An 18703-nucleotide genomic window follows, 5' to 3' on the forward strand; every position below is an offset into this window, starting at 1 on the left:
TAAAGATTTACAAAATATTAAGATGAGAAAGGTAAGAAGCCAGAAAAATATTCAAGACGCCATTAAAAGCCTCACGGACAGAAAGGATTTAGTAGTAAAATCAGCCGATAAAGGCGGGGGGGTAGTGGTATTATCCAAAACACAATATGATGAAATGATGCAGGACATTTTGAAAGATAGTATCACGTATGAAAAATTGAAGAAAGACCCAGGCCCTGAATTTATAAAAGAACTGACACAACTTGTTACTAAGGGCATAGATGATAGTTTATTGGCAGATAAGGAGGCCACATACTTAGTTCCCTCCTTTTACAGAACACCAGTACTATATGCACTACCAAAGATTCATAAGAACTGCAACAAGCCACCAGGGAGGCCGATTGTCAGTGGCATCGGCTCCATAACGTCAAGACTGGGAGAGTTCCTGGATAATTTCCTACAGCCATTGGTAGTTACAGTGCCCTCATACTTAAAAGATTCAAAAGAACTAATTAAATTATTGGGAAATGTGCAATTAACTGATAACAGTTTTTTAGTCACAGCTGATGTGACATCCTTATATACGGTCATTGACCAAAAAAGAGGAATCTCGTCTGTAGAACATTTTTTAATTAATTCAAGAAATTTTAATCAACAACAAATACATTTTTTACTCGAATGTTTGGAATTTGCCATGAGCAGAAACTACTTCTGGTTTGATAACACTTTTTATCTACAGAAGGTTGGCGTAGCCATGGGAGCTAAGTATGCTCCCAGTCTCGCCAACCTTTATGTGGCTGAGTGGGAAGAGAAATATATAGACCCAAGGAGGCATAGTGCATTGAAATTCTAGAAAAGATATATAGATGACGTGGTGTTTTTGTGGGAGGGAGACGAAACATCACTGCTGACCTTTATTGAGTTCATTAATAGGAATGAAGAAAGCCTTAAATTTACATGTGATTATAGTACAACAAAGGTAGACTATTTAGATTTAACCATCAGTAAACAAGAAGGAAACTTAAAAACCCAAACCTTTTTTAAGACCACGGATCGGAACAGCTATATACCCAGTGACAGTTGCCATCACCAAAATTGGCTTAAATCAGTACCCAAAAGCGAAATGTTAAGGATTTATAGAAATTGCACACAATTATCAGACTTTAATGCTGAAGCGGACCTATTAACACAAATATTCTAAGAAAAAGGTTATGATGAGGAAGAAATTAATCAAGTCCGGGAGGAAACAACACGGAAGGACAGAGAAATGATAATTTTTAAGGAAAAATCAAGTAATGTGAAAGAACCAAAAGTGTCAATGATTACAGACTATAGTGTGCAACATAGAGATATTAGAAAGATTCTACAAAGACACTGGCACATCCTGCGGGCAGATCATGAACTATCACATTTTATATCTGAAAAACCGAGAGTGACATTTAGAAGAGCGCCAAATGTGAGGGATTTAATAACAAGAAGTGCTATAGATATCCCAAATCAATCAACTGGCACTTTGGGTGATTTTAAAGGATTTTACAAATGTGGTTTTTGTTTTGCATGTAGACACTGTCCAAATGTGGCCCGGAGAACTTCTTCCTTTACTAGCAGAATGGGAGGGGGACACCTTCCCTATTAAAAATCTTCTGAATTGTGAATCCAAGATGGTGGCTTATCTCCTTGGGTGCCCGTGTGGTCTACAATATGTGGGTTTGACGACGCGGGCACTCAGGGAGAGAACCTATGAACATGTAAAAAACATACGTAGTGGTTTTATGGACCACTCTGTCTCGGCACACTTTAAAGAAAAACATGGAAGTGATCCTAGGGGTTTGGTTTTTTCAGCCATTGATCAAGTGAAGAGAAATTGGAGAGGAAACAACATGGATAGGGATCTGGCCAAATTGGAGATGAATTGGATAGTGAAACTGAATTGTATGCATCCGAATGGTTTAAATATAGATTTTAATTTGAATTGTTTTTTAGCCAACAGTTAAAACTATCTGAAACAAACCTTTGAGGTGAGAATATTTATATTGACTACAATGCGATGAAGGGATAGTGAAGTGAGATGGTAAGCTGCTTTTTATTTCCATTTAACCGCAATTATCATTTAAAAAATATACTGTAATGTTTGAAACAAAAGGGACAGATGTGCAATATACTGCTTGCCCACAAGATGGAGGAGGAGGACTCCTATCTAATCTGAACTCTATAGCAAATGAAATAAGGAGAACATTTTTGTTTTTCCACCACAAGAGGGAGTTTTTTAGAATAGTGATATTTTAGAACAGTGACATTGAAACATTGTCTCAAGCAAGATATTTTTATATATATATATATATATATATATATATATATATATATATATAAATACAGAGGGTGCTGCAGCACACAACAGGAAAATAGTGACAGGGGCTCTTGGTTACGCTTTAACGCGTTTAAGCTCACCAACTGCGCCAAAGTGTCCCCAATCTGGTGAGTCCTACTCTAACCAGGCAAAAATGCTAGTTTTTATCAGCGTTCTAGTGGGAACCATGCCAAAAGCCCAGGGGTCAGCTAAATGGGAGAAATGAAATTAAAAACACCTCACCTTCTACTAGCTACTAACTGAACTATGAGCACCGCTCATTTATATGCTTAACTGTGCTAGAGATGGGTGTGGTTATGCACGCTCACAGGGGAAAATAATATAAGCCAAGGGATGAGCAGCACAAACCGAATTTTATGCAATACTATGCAAAGCATGCACGCAGCACTGGAGAACCCCAATCTCCATAAGAAATATATAAATACAGAGGGTGCTGCAGCACACAACAGGAAAATAGTGACAGGGGCTCTTGGTTACGCTTTAACGCGTTTAAGCTCACCAACTGCGCCAAAGTGTCCCCAATCTGGTGAGTCCTACTCTAACCAGGCAAAAATGCTAGTTTTTATCAGCGTTCTAGTGGGAACCATGCCAAAAGCCCAGGGGTCAGCTAAATGGGAGAAATGAAATTAAAAACACCTCACCTTCTACTAGCTACTAACTGAACTATGAGCACCGCTCATTTATATGCTTAACTGTGCTAGAGATGGGTGTGGTTATGCACGCTCACAGGGGAAAATAATATAAGCCAAGGGATGAGCAGCACAAACCGAATTTTATGCAATACTATGCAAAGCATGCACGCAGCACTGGAGAACCCCAATCTCCATAAGAAATATATAAATACAGAGGGTGCTGCAGCACACAACAGGAAAATAGTGACAGGGGCTCTTGGTTACGCTTTAACGCGTTTAAGCTCACCAACTGCGCCAAAGTGTCCCCAATCTGGTGAGTCCTACTCTAACCAGGCAAAAATGCTAGTTTTTATCAGCGTTCTAGTGGGAACCATGCCAAAAGCCCAGGGGTCAGCTAAATGGGAGAAATGAAATTAAAAACACCTCACCTTCTACTAGCTACTAACTGAACTATGAGCACCGCTCATTTATATGCTTAACTGTGCTAGAGATGGGTGTGGTTATGCACGCTCACAGGGGAAAATAATATAAGCCAAGGGATGAGCAGCACAAACCGAATTTTATGCAATACTATGCAAAGCATGCACGCAGCACTGGAGAACCCCAATCTCCATAAGAAATATATAAATACAGAGGGTGCTGCAGCACACAACAGGAAAATAGTGACAGGGGCTCTTGGTTACGCTTTAACGCGTTTAAGCTCACCAACTGCGCCAAAGTGTCCCCAATCTGGTGAGTCCTACTCTAACCAGGCAAAAATGCTAGTTTTTATCAGCGTTCTAGTGGGAACCATGCCAAAAGCCCAGGGGTCAGCTAAATGGGAGAAATGAAATTAAAAACACCTCACCTTCTACTAGCTACTAACTGAACTATGAGCACCGCTCATTTATATGCTTAACTGTGCTAGAGATGGGTGTGGTTATGCACGCTCACAGGGGAAAATAATATAAGCCAAGGGATGAGCAGCACAAACCGAATTTTATGCAATACTATGCAAAGCATGCACGCAGCACTGGAGAACCCCAATCTCCATAAGAAATATATAAATACAGAGGGTGCTGCAGCACACAACAGGAAAATAGTGACAGGGGCTCTTGGTTACGCTTTAACGCGTTTAAGCTCACCAACTGCGCCAAAGTGTCCCCAATCTGGTGAGTCCTACTCTAACCAGGCAAAAATGCTAGTTTTTATCAGCGTTCTAGTGGGAACCATGCCAAAAGCCCAGGGGTCAGCTAAATGGGAGAAATGAAATTAAAAACACCTCACCTTCTACTAGCTACTAACTGAACTATGAGCACCGCTCATTTATATGCTTAACTGTGCTAGAGATGGGTGTGGTTATGCACGCTCACAGGGGAAAATAATATAAGCCAAGGGATGAGCAGCACAAACCGAATTTTATGCAATACTATGCAAAGCATGCACGCAGCACTGGAGAACCCCAATCTCCATAAGAAATATATAAATACAGAGGGTGCTGCAGCACACAACAGGAAAATAGTGACAGGGGCTCTTGGTTACGCTTTAACGCGTTTAAGCTCACCAACTGCGCCAAAGTGTCCCCAATCTGGTGAGTCCTACTCTAACCAGGCAAAAATGCTAGTTTTTATCAGCGTTCTAGTGGGAACCATGCCAAAAGCCCAGGGGTCAGCTAAATGGGAGAAATGAAATTAAAAACACCTCACCTTCTACTAGCTACTAACTGAACTATGAGCACCGCTCATTTATATGCTTAACTGTGCTAGAGATGGGTGTGGTTATGCACGCTCACAGGGGAAAATAATATAAGCCAAGGGATGAGCAGCACAAACCGAATTTTATGCAATACTATGCAAAGCATGCACGCAGCACTGGAGAACCCCAATCTCCATAAGAAATATATAAATACAGAGGGTGCTGCAGCACACAACAGGAAAATAGTGACAGGGGCTCTTGGTTACGCTTTAACGCGTTTAAGCTCACCAACTGCGCCAAAGTGTCCCCAATCTGGTGGTGGCATAACCACACCCATCTCTAGCACAGTTAAGCATATAAATGAGCGGTGCTCATAGTTCAGTTAGTAGCTAGTAGAAGGTGAGGTGTTTTTAATTTCATTTCTCCCATTTAGCTGACCCCTGGGCTTTTGGCATGGTTCCCACTAGAACGCTGATAAAAACTAGCATTTTTGCCTGGTTAGAGTAGGACTCACCAGATTGGGGACACTTTGGCGCAGTTGGTGAGCTTAAACGCGTTAAAGCGTAACCAAGAGCCCCTGTCACTATTTTCCTGTTGTGTGCTGCAGCACCCTCTGTATTTATATATTTCTTATGGAGATTGGGGTTCTCCAGTGCTGCGTGCATGCTTTGCATAGTATTGCATAAAATTCGGTTTGTGCTGCTCATCCCTTGGCTTATATTATTTTCCCCTGTGAGCGTGCATAACCACACCCATCTCTAGCACAGTTAAGCATATAAATGAGCGGTGCTCATAGTTCAGTTAGTAGCTAGTAGAAGGTGAGGTGTTTTTAATTTCATTTCTCCCATTTAGCTGACCCCTGGGCTTTTGGCATGGTTCCCACTAGAACGCTGATAAAAACTAGCATTTTTGCCTGGTTAGAGTAGGACTCACCAGATTGGGGACACTTTGGCGCAGTTGGTGAGCTTAAACGCGTTAAAGCGTAACCAAGAGCCCCTGTCACTATTTTCCTGTTGTGTGCTGCAGCACCCTCTGTATTTATATATTTCTTATGGAGATTGGGGTTCTCCAGTGCTGCGTGCATGCTTTGCATAGTATTGCATAAAATTCGGTTTGTGCTGCTCATCCCTTGGCTTATATTATTTTCCCCTGTGAGCGTGCATAACCACACCCATCTCTAGCACAGTTAAGCATATAAATGAGCGGTGCTCATAGTTCAGTTAGTAGCTAGTAGAAGGTGAGGTGTTTTTAATTTCATTTCTCCCATTTAGCTGACCCCTGGGCTTTTGGCATGGTTCCCACTAGAACGCTGATAAAAACTAGCATTTTTGCCTGGTTAGAGTAGGACTCACCAGATTGGGGACACTTTGGCGCAGTTGGTGAGCTTAAACGCGTTAAAGCGTAACCAAGAGCCCCTGTCACTATTTTCCTGTTGTGTGCTGCAGCACCCTCTGTATTTATATATTTCTTATGGAGATTGGGGTTCTCCAGTGCTGCGTGCATGCTTTGCATAGTATTGCATAAAATTCGGTTTGTGCTGCTCATCCCTTGGCTTATATTATTTTCCCCTGTGAGCGTGCATAACCACACCCATCTCTAGCACAGTTAAGCATATAAATGAGCGGTGCTCATAGTTCAGTTAGTAGCTAGTAGAAGGTGAGGTGTTTTTAATTTCATTTCTCCCATTTAGCTGACCCCTGGGCTTTTGGCATGGTTCCCACTAGAACGCTGATAAAAACTAGCATTTTTGCCTGGTTAGAGTAGGACTCACCAGATTGGGGACACTTTGGCGCAGTTGGTGAGCTTAAACGCGTTAAAGCGTAACCAAGAGCCCCTGTCACTATTTTCCTGTTGTGTGCTGCAGCACCCTCTGTATTTATATATTTCTTATGGAGATTGGGGTTCTCCAGTGCTGCGTGCATGCTTTGCATAGTATTGCATAAAATTCGGTTTGTGCTGCTCATCCCTTGGCTTATATTATTTTCCCCTGTGAGCGTGCATAACCACACCCATCTCTAGCACAGTTAAGCATATAAATGAGCGGTGCTCATAGTTCAGTTAGTAGCTAGTAGAAGGTGAGGTGTTTTTAATTTCATTTCTCCCATTTAGCTGACCCCTGGGCTTTTGGCATGGTTCCCACTAGAACGCTGATAAAAACTAGCATTTTTGCCTGGTTAGAGTAGGACTCACCAGATTGGGGACACTTTGGCGCAGTTGGTGAGCTTAAACGCGTTAAAGCGTAACCAAGAGCCCCTGTCACTATTTTCCTGTTGTGTGCTGCAGCACCCTCTGTATTTATATATTTCTTATGGAGATTGGGGTTCTCCAGTGCTGCGTGCATGCTTTGCATAGTATTGCATAAAATTCGGTTTGTGCTGCTCATCCCTTGGCTTATATTATTTTCCCCTGTGAGCGTGCATAACCACACCCATCTCTAGCACAGTTAAGCATATAAATGAGCGGTGCTCATAGTTCAGTTAGTAGCTAGTAGAAGGTGAGGTGTTTTTAATTTCATTTCTCCCATTTAGCTGACCCCTGGGCTTTTGGCATGGTTCCCACTAGAACGCTGATAAAAACTAGCATTTTTGCCTGGTTAGAGTAGGACTCACCAGATTGGGGACACTTTGGCGCAGTTGGTGAGCTTAAACGCGTTAAAGCGTAACCAAGAGCCCCTGTCACTATTTTCCTGTTGTGTGCTGCAGCACCCTCTGTATTTATATATTTCTTATGGAGATTGGGGTTCTCCAGTGCTGCGTGCATGCTTTGCATAGTATTGCATAAAATTCGGTTTGTGCTGCTCATCCCTTGGCTTATATATATATATATATATATATATATATATATATATATATATATATATATATATATATATATATATATATATATATATATATATATATATATATATATATATATATATATATATATATATATATATATATATATATATATATATATATATATATATATTTATATATATATATATATATATATATATATATATATATATATATATATATATATACATATATATACATTTTTTTCTATGCGAATTCTTTTATGCGAATTTTCATGAAACATTTAGTTCTGTTGGTTTTATATGTTTTTAAATTTATATGTATATTCATGATATTATATGTAACTATTTGATTGATATGAAACTGTTTGATAGATAGAGGTTGTGACAGAATTTTGATAGTGACTCTGTTTAGACACCAACTTGACACCAATATGTTGCTAATCTATACTGTTTGTTGTTTTAATTTTTTACACAAGTCAGCATGATTTATAATTTAAAAGAGTTGATATACGCGGATTTTCCGTGCGGCTTGCTGGCCGCCTATTGTAGTGGAGCGCAACTGCGCTCCAACAACGATCGTACACTATAGTGAAGCGCATATGCGCTTCATTGACAGCATGGGTCATTTAGCGAACCGGAAGTAGTTTCTACGTATACCGGAAGTGCCCGCTACGAGCGGTGGCTGTCATTTGCAATCATGCTGACTGGTGAAAGGTAATTATTACTACCTAAGTGTATATATGTATGGTTTGCCCGCCCGCTCTCATACCCCCTGATGATGGCGGAAGGCCGAAACTAGTCGGGAAGAGAGCGGGCAACGCTACATTGATCGCTTGGATTGTTAGTATTTGAGTACCACACGGAGTGGGAAGTGTTTATTGCCAGGAGGGTTCCTACTGGAGTAGGACCCTCTAGATGTGAGTGATCTCATATGTTTTTAATTCATCCATTTGAATAAAGTGTACATTTGATCATTCCACTGAGAGAATCCTAATTTTTCTTTTGCACTGAGTTGCATATTCAGGAGAAGAAAATTACATTCATTGGGATCTCTGGAGGTGGAACCATACTGTCCAAGGGTGTCTATTACAGCGCTGCTGCTTTTCTGTGATATAGAGAGTAGTCAGCATCCAGGCAGAGGTCGGTGCAGACAGCAGGCAGAGAGTATTCAGCATCCAGGCAGAGGTTGGTGCAGACAGCAGGCAGAGAGTAGTCAGAATCCAGGCAGAGGTCGGTGCAGACAGCAGGCAGAGAGTAGTCAGAATCCAGGCAGAGGTCGGTGCAGAAAGCAGGCAGAGAGTAGTCAGAATCCAGGCAGAGGTCGGTGCAGACAGCAGGCAGAGAGTAGTCAGAATCCAGGCAGAGGTCGGTGCAGACAGCAGGCAGAGAGTAGTCAGAATCCAGGCAGAGGTCGGTGCAGAAAGCAGGCAGAGAGTAGTCAGAATCCAGGCAGAGGTCGGTGCAGACAGCAGGCAGAGAGTAGTCAGAATCCAGGCAGAGGTCGGTGCAGACAGCAGGCAGAGAGTATTCAGCATCCAGGCAAAAAATGTAACAGTAAGGCAGAAGCACTTAGCACAGCAGCAGTTGGGAACCAAATGGCTATATTGTTAACATCCTGTACTTTTTAAATCTGCCACGGCAGTCAGGTGAATCAGGGGAGAGATCAAATCATATACAGTGGAGGAAATAATTATTTGACCACTCACTGATTTTGTAAGTTTGTCCAATGACAAAGAAATGAAAAGTCTCAGAACAGTATCATTTCAATGGTAGGTTTATTTTAACAGTGGCAGATAGCACATCAAAAGGAAAATCGAAAAAATAACCTTAAATAAAAGATAGCAACTGATTTGCATTTCATTGAGTGAAATAAGTTTTTGAACCCCTACCAACCATTAAGAGTTCTGGCTCCCACAGAGTGGTTAGACACTTCTACTCAATTAGTCACCCTCATTAAGGACACCTGTCTTAACTAGTCACCTGTATAAAAGACACCTGTCCACAGAATCAATCAATCAAGCAGACTCCAAACTCTCCAACATGGGAAAGACCAAAGAGCTGTCCAAGGATGTCAGAGACAAAATTGTAGACCTGCACAAGGCTGGAATGGGCTACAAAACCATTAGCAAGAAGCTGGGAGAGAAGGTGACAACTGTTAGTGCGATTGTTCGAAAATGGAAGGAGCACAAAATGAACATCACTCGACCTCGCTCTGGGGCTCCACGCAAGATCTCACCTCGTGGGGTGTCAATGGTTCTGAGAAAGGAGAAAAAGCATCCTAGAACTACACGGGAGGAGTTAGTGAATGACCTCAAATTAGCAGGGACCACAGTCACCAAGAAAACCATTGGAAACACATTACACCGCAATGGATTAAAATCCTGCAGGGCTCGCAAGGTCCCCCTGCTCAAGAAGGCACATGTGCAGGCCCGTCTGAAGTTTGCCAATGAACACCTGAATGATTCTGTGAGTAACTGGGAGAAGGTGCTGTGGTCTGATGAGACCAAAATAGAGCTTTTTGGCATTAACTCAACTCGCTGTGTTTGGAGGAAGAAAAATGCTGCCTATGACCCCCAAAACACCGTCCCCACCGTCAAGCATGGGGGTGGAAACATTTTGCTTTGGGGGTGTTTTTCTGCTAAGGGCACAGGACAACTTAATCGCATTAACGGGAAAATGGACGGAGACGGAGCCATGTATCGTGAAATCCTGAACGACAACCTCCTTCCCTCTGCCAGGAAACTGAAAATGGGTCGTGGATGGGTGTTCCAGCACGACAATGACCCAAAACATACAGCAAAGGCAACAAAGGAGTGGCTCAAGAAGAAGCACATTAAGGTCATGGAGTGGCCTAGTCAGTCTCCGGACCTTAATCCAATAGAAAACCTATGGAGGGAGCTCAAGCTTAGAGTTGCACAGAGACAGCCTCGAAACCTTAGGGATTTAGAGATGATCTGCAAAGAGGAGTGGACCAACATTCCTCCTAAAATGTGTGCAAACTTGGTCATCAATTACAAGAAACGTTTGACCTCTGTGCTTGCAAACAAGGGTTTTTCCACTAAGTATTAAGTCTTTTATTGTTAGAGGGTTCAAATACTTATTTCACTCAATGAAATGCAAATCAGTTGCTATCTTTTATGTAAGGTTATTTTTTCGATTTTCCTTTTGATGTGCTATCTGCCACTGTTAAAATAAACCTACCATTGAAATGATACTGTTCTGAGACTTCATTTCTTTGTCATTGGACAAACTTACAAAATCAGTGAGGGGTCAAATAATTATTTCCTCCACTGTATATATATATAACTATAAGACGCTCTGGACCATAAGACACACCTAGGTTTAGAGAACAGAAACCAGGGGAAAAATATATATACTAAATCAGGTGCATCCATAGTGCAGGGGCGTCTTGTGGAGCTCCACCCCCCACAAACTTACTGTTACCCCCATATACAATAACCCCCATATACAGTAACCTAATTACAGTAATCGCCTACAGTTACAGCAATCCCCCCCCCCCCCATTACAGCAATCCCTCCCAGTTATAGTAAAGACCTAATTACATTATTCCCCAGCCATTACAGTAATCACAATAGTCACAGAAGTCCTCTCCATAAACAGTAATCCCCCCAGATATAGTCATACAGGCTAGCATGTTCTCACCCACTCCAACACATGCTGCCACTGAAAGCTGATTTTCTCCAGCTGTCCAGGAGAGGTTGGTCTGAAGGATGCCACTGTGCAGACTATCCCGGGCAGCCAAGCGTGTTTGCACAGTGCACACTGCAGGTGGTACAAACAGTAAGCTTTAGGGGATTTGCCATGCATCTTCAGCCAGCGTCTCCTGGCTTCCTCCAGAGAGCTTGAGACCTGGACGGCACAACACTGAATTCCACCGCACTCCAGATTGTTCCATCTCCTTGCCATGCAGATGGGCAAGCTGTGGCTCCAGTCCTGCCGGAAAGCGTGTGCACAGCGTTTGCTATCATTTCGCTGTGCACCCCTACCATCACTGTCTAGCTCCTCTCTTCCTTTGCCACTTAGCCTCACTCTTCCTTTGTTCACAAAACACTTTCCAAATTCGGAGATAGTGAAAGTGACCGGTTTCCTTGCATGAAGCAAGGTAGAAACCACTTTTTTGGATAGGCCTTGATTCAACAACAGGCGGCACTCAAAAGCCATGCCTTCAGGTTCAGACTGGCCATTGAGGGATGGTACACTTGTCCCTGATACAGCAGATCTTCCCTGATCGGCAGGGCCATGGGTTACTCTACTGCTAGGGAGAGTAGCAGAGGATACCAATGCCTTCTTGGCCAGTCTGGGGCAATAAGGATTATCAAGGCCTGGTCTTTGATCACTTTCTGTAGAACTCTGCCGATTAATTTCATGGGAGGGTGTACAAATGCTCTCTGCAGACCCCAGTGAAGCAGGAATGCGTCTAGACATATCGGAGAGCCTCTGGGATTAAGGAAGCAGAATCTGGGAAGAAGTGCATTGTTCCAGGCAGCAAACAGGTCTATGGATGGAAGACCCCACTTGCTGCAAATCATCAGAAAGACCTCTTTGTTCAGACACCAGTTGCTCCGATTTTGCTCCTGGCGGCTTAACCACTCTGCTAGAACATTGTTCTTTCCCTTGAGGTGAACCGACTTTAAGGAAAGAACTTTGTTCTCTGCCCAGCGGAAATTTGCAAAATAGAGATATTAGTGGAGGACTGGGAGTTCCTCCTTGTTCGTTTATGTGAGTCACTGACGTCTGGTTGTTTGAGTGACCAATCACGTTTTTGTTTGAAGCAGATTTTCCCATCTCTGTAGAGACTTCCAGATCGTCAATAATGCTTTGTGATTGGATGAGAAGGTCTTTTCTATTGGAGACAACCTGCCTTGGATGTATTCTCGACCCAGATGAGCACCCCATCCCCAGAGGCTCGCATCTGTCGTAATAATCACTGGATTTTGCAAGATCCAACTTACACCTTTTTGCAGGTTTTGCCTGGAAGTCCACCAGTTCAGAGACTGAATCACCGGATCTGACAAATCGATTTTTTGATCAAGGTCCTCCTGTCTGCCCATCCACTGACACAGTATTGTCAGTTGAAAGATTCTGTACTTTGCCTGAGCCCAGGCTACAGCTGGAATACATGCCGAGAACTTGCCTAGGAGAGACATAGCTTGTCTTACTGTGACAGACTTTGCTCTCAGAAATTCCTGAGTACAGGAGATCTCTTCATACACTTTCTTTTGTGGAAGACAGGAGATCTGGTTCACTGTGGCCAGTGATACTTCAATAAATTCTCTTCTCTGATCTGGTGTAAGGTCGGATTTTTTTATATTCAAGATCCATCCCAGGTCCTTCAGAACTATCTGAATATGCTCTTGGAGAGTACCTTTGGATTTTGCAGCTATCAGCACATTGTCTAGATAAGGTACTAGAATGATCTTCTGCATTCTCAGATGTGCTGCAACTTCTATCATGATATTTGTAAAGATCCTGGGCGCACTTAAAATCCCAAATGGGAGTTGCCTTGAACTGCATGTGAAGGACCTGGGATCTAATGCAAACTGCTGCTCTCAGATATTTCCAGTGAGCCGGCAGAATGGATACATGATAATAAGCGTCCATAAGATCTATGGACGCCATGAAGTAATCCTTCACCAGAAGCAGAATTGTGGAAGAAACTTATTCCATGTGAAACTTTTTGTATTTTACATAACTGTTCAAATACCGAAGATTTATGATCAGGCCAAAACCACCATTCGGTTTTGGAACCAGGAAGAGTGGAGTAAAACCCTCTTCCACTCTCCTGAAATGGAACCTCTTCCACAACCCCCTTTTGGAAAAGATTATCCACCGCTTTTTCCATAGCAGACTGCGTCACTGGGGGCTGCAAAAAAAAAAAAACTAAAAAAAACTTGTCACTCGAAAAAAATGTTTCGGAGATTTTCTGGAAAATGTAATTCTGTACCCTTCCCCGATTGTCTGGAAAATATATTTGCTTTTTAAAAATTTTTTTACCAAGCTGGGAAAATGCCTTCAAACTGTCCCCCACCTGAACATAGTCATTGTTCAGTATTGGGTTGTTTGGGGGTGTTTGAGGATTGTGGATTGAAGAGAAAGCCCTTGCCTTTTGTAACGATCGGTGTCAGCACACAGAGAAAATCTGATTATTGGTGATCTGCAGTATCACCAAGAAAACAGATATATACCTGATTATTGATGATCTGCAGAATCACCAATAATACAGATATAGTACTAACCTCTGGACACCTGTATATATCATGAGTGTTTGGTGCAACAGTAATGACTTTGAGTAAACCACCTGATGAGCAGGTGATCCTTGGCAGTATGGGAAATACTGCTCTTTAGAGAAGCACGAGAACCTTCCAGCAGCCTGAGACCTTCCAAGGGGTGGAGTCTCAGGCTGACAGTAGAAAGGGCCAGTGAGTGAGTGACACCTGAAGGTGGATGTCACTAACTGATCTGAAGACTATCTCCTAAAGGGGAGAGATAGCTCTCGAGGTCGGGCAAGCCAGGTCGGCAACACACGGACAGATAAAGTACAAAGACAGAAGGCTGATTCGGTATCCAAGGCAGGCAGGGTTGGCAACGGATAATCAGATGTGCATGATACCGAATCAGAGAGCGGAGGGATAGTCAGGAAAGCAACAGGTCATAACAGATATCAAACAATGCCTAGTCTTGGGTGTGAGGTCCGTGGTCTCTACACCCCGGAACTAGTCTGAAGTATAACAGAATGAAAACACAAGTTCCCTAATCTTGGGTGTGAGGTCCGTGGTCTCTACACCCTGGAACTAGTCTGAAGTATAACAGAATGATAACACAAAATCTGGCTCAGTGTGAATTCCCAGGTCCTCGTGGTTCAAGCACACTGTAGGATCTGACTAAGGTCTGAGTGCTTTCACGTAGTGTTCGCAACGGCAGACAACTTGTGACTGGCCAGCAGTAACTATATATAGAGCAGCGCTCTCTGGCGCCACCCCTAAGTGATAGACCAATAGTTACTTGCTCGGAGGTCAGCTGACCAGCCGGACAGCTGATCCCCCCCCCCCCCCCTTGGCCGTCATAAAAGTTCTGCCTCTCAGCGCGCGCGTATTCCTGAATCTGTGTGAACTAACAGACCCAGCCACACCAGACGCATGCTGCTGCGTACAACCCGCCGTACTAGACGCAGAACCAGCCGCCTTGCTATCAGTACACGCGGCGGCTTTTCCGTGTTTCCTTACACCTTTGAGGTCTTTTTCCACTTGCAATTTTTTATTCAGTTTCTTACCTCTAATTTTTTTCTAGGACCCCAAAATCTTTTTCTGGGAGCCTGTTTTTTCTTGAGAGGTGGAAAAGGCTTTCTTTTCAGCTGCCCTTTCTAGCGCTTGCTCAAGGGCTGAACCAAACATCAGGTCTCCTTCAAATGGGAGGCCACACAGTAACTTTAGTTGCCATATCACCTTCCCAATTTTTTTGCCAAAAAAGTCTGCGAACAGAATTACTTAAGGCTAGGCATCTGGCAGAAATTCTGACAGCCTCACTAGAAGCATCCGCAAGGAACTTAGCTGCTAGTTTCAGGGTGGCAACTGATAGAGAAATGTTTTCAAGTGGAGCACCATCTTTCAAACGAGCCTGCATCTCCTGCAGACACAGAATTAAACAACGAGCAGTGCAGGGCGTACATTTAAAAGTTGGTCAAATTCAGGCGCGATTTATCGGGAAAATAAAAATATCGTAATTTAGAAATATCAATAATTTAATGGTATTTGTAACGTAAAATTGTTAATTCCAATTATTAGTTTTAAAACATATGTGAGTTGAAAACAAAAATATAATAACATTAAATATCGTAATGTAATTCAACAAGACGGCTTAACCCAACCCTACTCTCACACACAACCCTCCCTTGGTGGTGCCTAACCCTAACCACCCCCTTGGTGGTGCCTAACCCTAACCAACCCCCTGGTGGTGCCTAACCCTAACCATCCCACTGGTGGTGCCTAACCCTAACCACCCCCCTGGTGGTGCCTAACCCTAACCACCCCCCTGGTGGTTTCTACCCCTAAATTATCGTAAAATAGAAATGTCAAATATCGTTATTACATCCATACAGTGGATGTTATATTTTCATAATTACAAAATGATTTGCATTTGGACAGAATTTGCTTACATTCCATCATTAAACATGTTCATTTACCTTTATTACACCAATAGACTTTTTAAGTTATCATTATGACTCACATTTTTCTTTATTTAGCGTTATGATATTCGTTCTGATATATCATCATAAACTTCAAATTAGCGGTATTACCGATTCCACAACAAAATTAGGAATATTATTGAGTTTACTTTATCGATTTAAGTAAAATATCGATTTTAGGCACTTGCGCCCAAACATATGCAAAATTGAGTGTAAATTTACAAAAATAATTAACATTAGAAATATAGCCACGCCCATATCTATTAGCGCCATTTTTAGCTGATTCGAGTGCAGGTGGCTGCTAAATTAGGAGATAATGAGGCAGAGATTGCCTCCCAGGCTTTTTTTGAGAAGAGTCTCCATTTTCCTATCTGAAATGTCTTTCAAGAATCCCGTATCTTCAAAAGGGATAGCAGAATCTTTGGATAATTTAGAAATGGCAGCATCAATTTTAGGACATTTTGACCATTTAGCAACCTCCTCCTCATTAAAAGGATATCACCTTTTAAATGATTTAGTAATTAACAGCCTCTTATCAGGTTGTTTCCACTCACCCACAATTAAATCAATCATTGTTGGGGGGCGGAGCCAGCTATGGAGGAGTGAAGTTGCGTGGTAGTGGAGCTCCCGTCCCCGTGTGCCTTAATCTGCTATTTAGAAGCACAAGTCCTCGCTAAAATCCACCCCGAGGGGTATGAAGAAAGCTGGGAAGCAATCTGCTGCTGCTGCTGGGTGCCAGAAACCTACCACACAGAGACCGGTAACCCGCTATTTCCAAACCCTGAACTCGAACGCAGCTCCATCTAAGATGGCGGATCCCGCTGCTCAGGAAGAACAGGCTGCTACATCGACCTCTATGAGAGCGGGGCCTTCTGCACTTTGTAACCTGGAGGACATCTGGCGTTACCTCCGCAGCCTACCTACCAAGCAAGATCTGGACGAGCAGACAGAAAGGATAGTCGCGTCCACCAGAACTGAAATAGCGGTGATCCATGCGGACATTTCAGGCCTGTCGGAGAGGGTCTCCACAACGGAATCGGACATAGTCACACTGCGGGCTGAGGTTGCATCCCTCAAAGCAGCTGGGGAAAAGCAACTGGCCTCCTCACAGTCCTTCCGCTGGCAATTAGAGGACCTGCAGAACAGAGGGCGCCGAAACAACATTAGGATTCGTGGTGTCCCGGAATCCGTGCAAGCAGAGGAAATTATTCCCACGCTCTGTAAAATCTTTAATGGAGTACGGAACCGGCCGGAGGATCAGAGAATCAAATTTGATCGCGCACATAGAGCTCTGCGTGCTGCCCCCTTGGATCAAGACCTGCCGAGAGACATCATCTGCCGCCTGCACAATTATGAAGAGAAGGAGGAAATAATGGCAACCGCTCGTGGAAAAGATCATATGGAATGGCAGGGCTCTCCCATCTCCCTTTTCCAGGATCTGGCGCCCTCCACCCTAGCGCAGCGATGGGCGCTACGATCGCTTATCAAAGCTGTTCAGAAAGCCGGAGCATCTTATCATTGGGGGTTCCCCTTTCAGCTCGTGGTGCGAAAAGGATCCAAATCGGCCATTTTACGCCATCCACGTGAGCTCCCTAAGTTCTTTGCAGCGATCTCCATGCAGTCGGTTGATCTTCCAGAGTGGGACCCAGACTCTTTTGACCAATCCCGCCCGCTGAAAAACCGCAGATCGAAGCGTCAGTAGTGTGAGTACTTTGCTATCTTGATTTGCTGTCAGATCCCCTGTTAACTTTAACACGATCTATCCCACAGACTTGAGCCTCTGCCTGGATTTCCCTCCTTTTTGTCTGCCCCTTATCCTCTACAGACTCGTGGGCTGCTTAAAACTCCATCACGACTGTGTTTGACCTGGAGCTGTTATGGGACGAGGCTTAATGTTTTGACTACTGCAGCCTGCTAAGCTCCTTGTCTCTTTCGGATCACACTTACGACAGCCCTATACACCTGGATCTAAATGACTTATTTCTTGCCTCCACGGACTTCTGAAGATGGTGTTCCATGGATGGTGGGGCCCTGTGTCGTTGGACTGCCTCCCCCTGTCCCCCCTAGTACAATGATGGATCCCCGTGCCTCCCTCCCAGTTTGCATTATGTGTATTCACACAACAATTCTTGTTTTATCTTGTGCTCTATACATCTATGCTGTAATAGGTTAGTTGCTATATACCTACCTCATTATATCATCCAGTCTCTGTTTTCCTATGATGTAATGTGCTACACATATGTACCTTACATGATGTTGTTGGCTTGGGAGGTGCGGACATAGGGCCCTAGGCCCGGGGAGGGGGGGCTGCTGGTGACAGGGGGTTCCACTTCTTAAGTTCTCTATCAGCATGATAGGAGCTAGCTCAATGCCCTCCATCGGAGTAGGGCCTAGGCCTATACAGACCGCAGCTGAGGTTTTGGTTTACAGTTAATACAGGATGAGCTCTTACAGAGCACCTGCCCCTCTTCTTATTGGGCTTTTATGGTAATGGGGGTGGACCCCGGGGGGGGGGGGGTCTGGGTCCTGGTTCTCCTAGATTTGGGAATACAGATACACATTCTGACAGTTATAAAATGGTTATATTTGCAATGTTACTGATCTTTCATTCTACTTTCTGAGGATATGCTATATTATGTCATGTTGACACACAGGGTTTTGGAGGCAAAGACTCCACTCCTAACCATGGTGCGGACTCTTTTACCCCAGGGTGTTTTGCCACCCCGATTCCGTGAGCCTTTCAGGCTTCCGGAGGTCTTGGATATGTTTATCCATACACAGGCCTATTTGAGGCCTAGTAGCAGGATGGTATATATGAGTATACCTCCTGTGATTTTTCTGTGGTTTGTTACACAGCTACTCAAAATTTTATTTCCTTCTGTGCCTTTCTTTTTTTTCTCTCTTCCTTTCCTTCTATTGTGAGTGTATGGCTGGGGTTGGGGTTCGGGTGGTCTGGGGGGCTCTCGGGGCTTTTGCCCTATGTTCAAACAGTCACTTAAGGTGCTTTCCCTCAACGTCAGGGGGTTAAACATCCCAGAAAAGAGGTC

This window comes from Hyperolius riggenbachi, chromosome 7 (assembly GCF_040937935.1).
Source record: "Hyperolius riggenbachi isolate aHypRig1 chromosome 7, aHypRig1.pri, whole genome shotgun sequence".
Lineage (NCBI taxonomy): Eukaryota > Metazoa > Chordata > Amphibia > Anura > Hyperoliidae > Hyperolius > Hyperolius riggenbachi.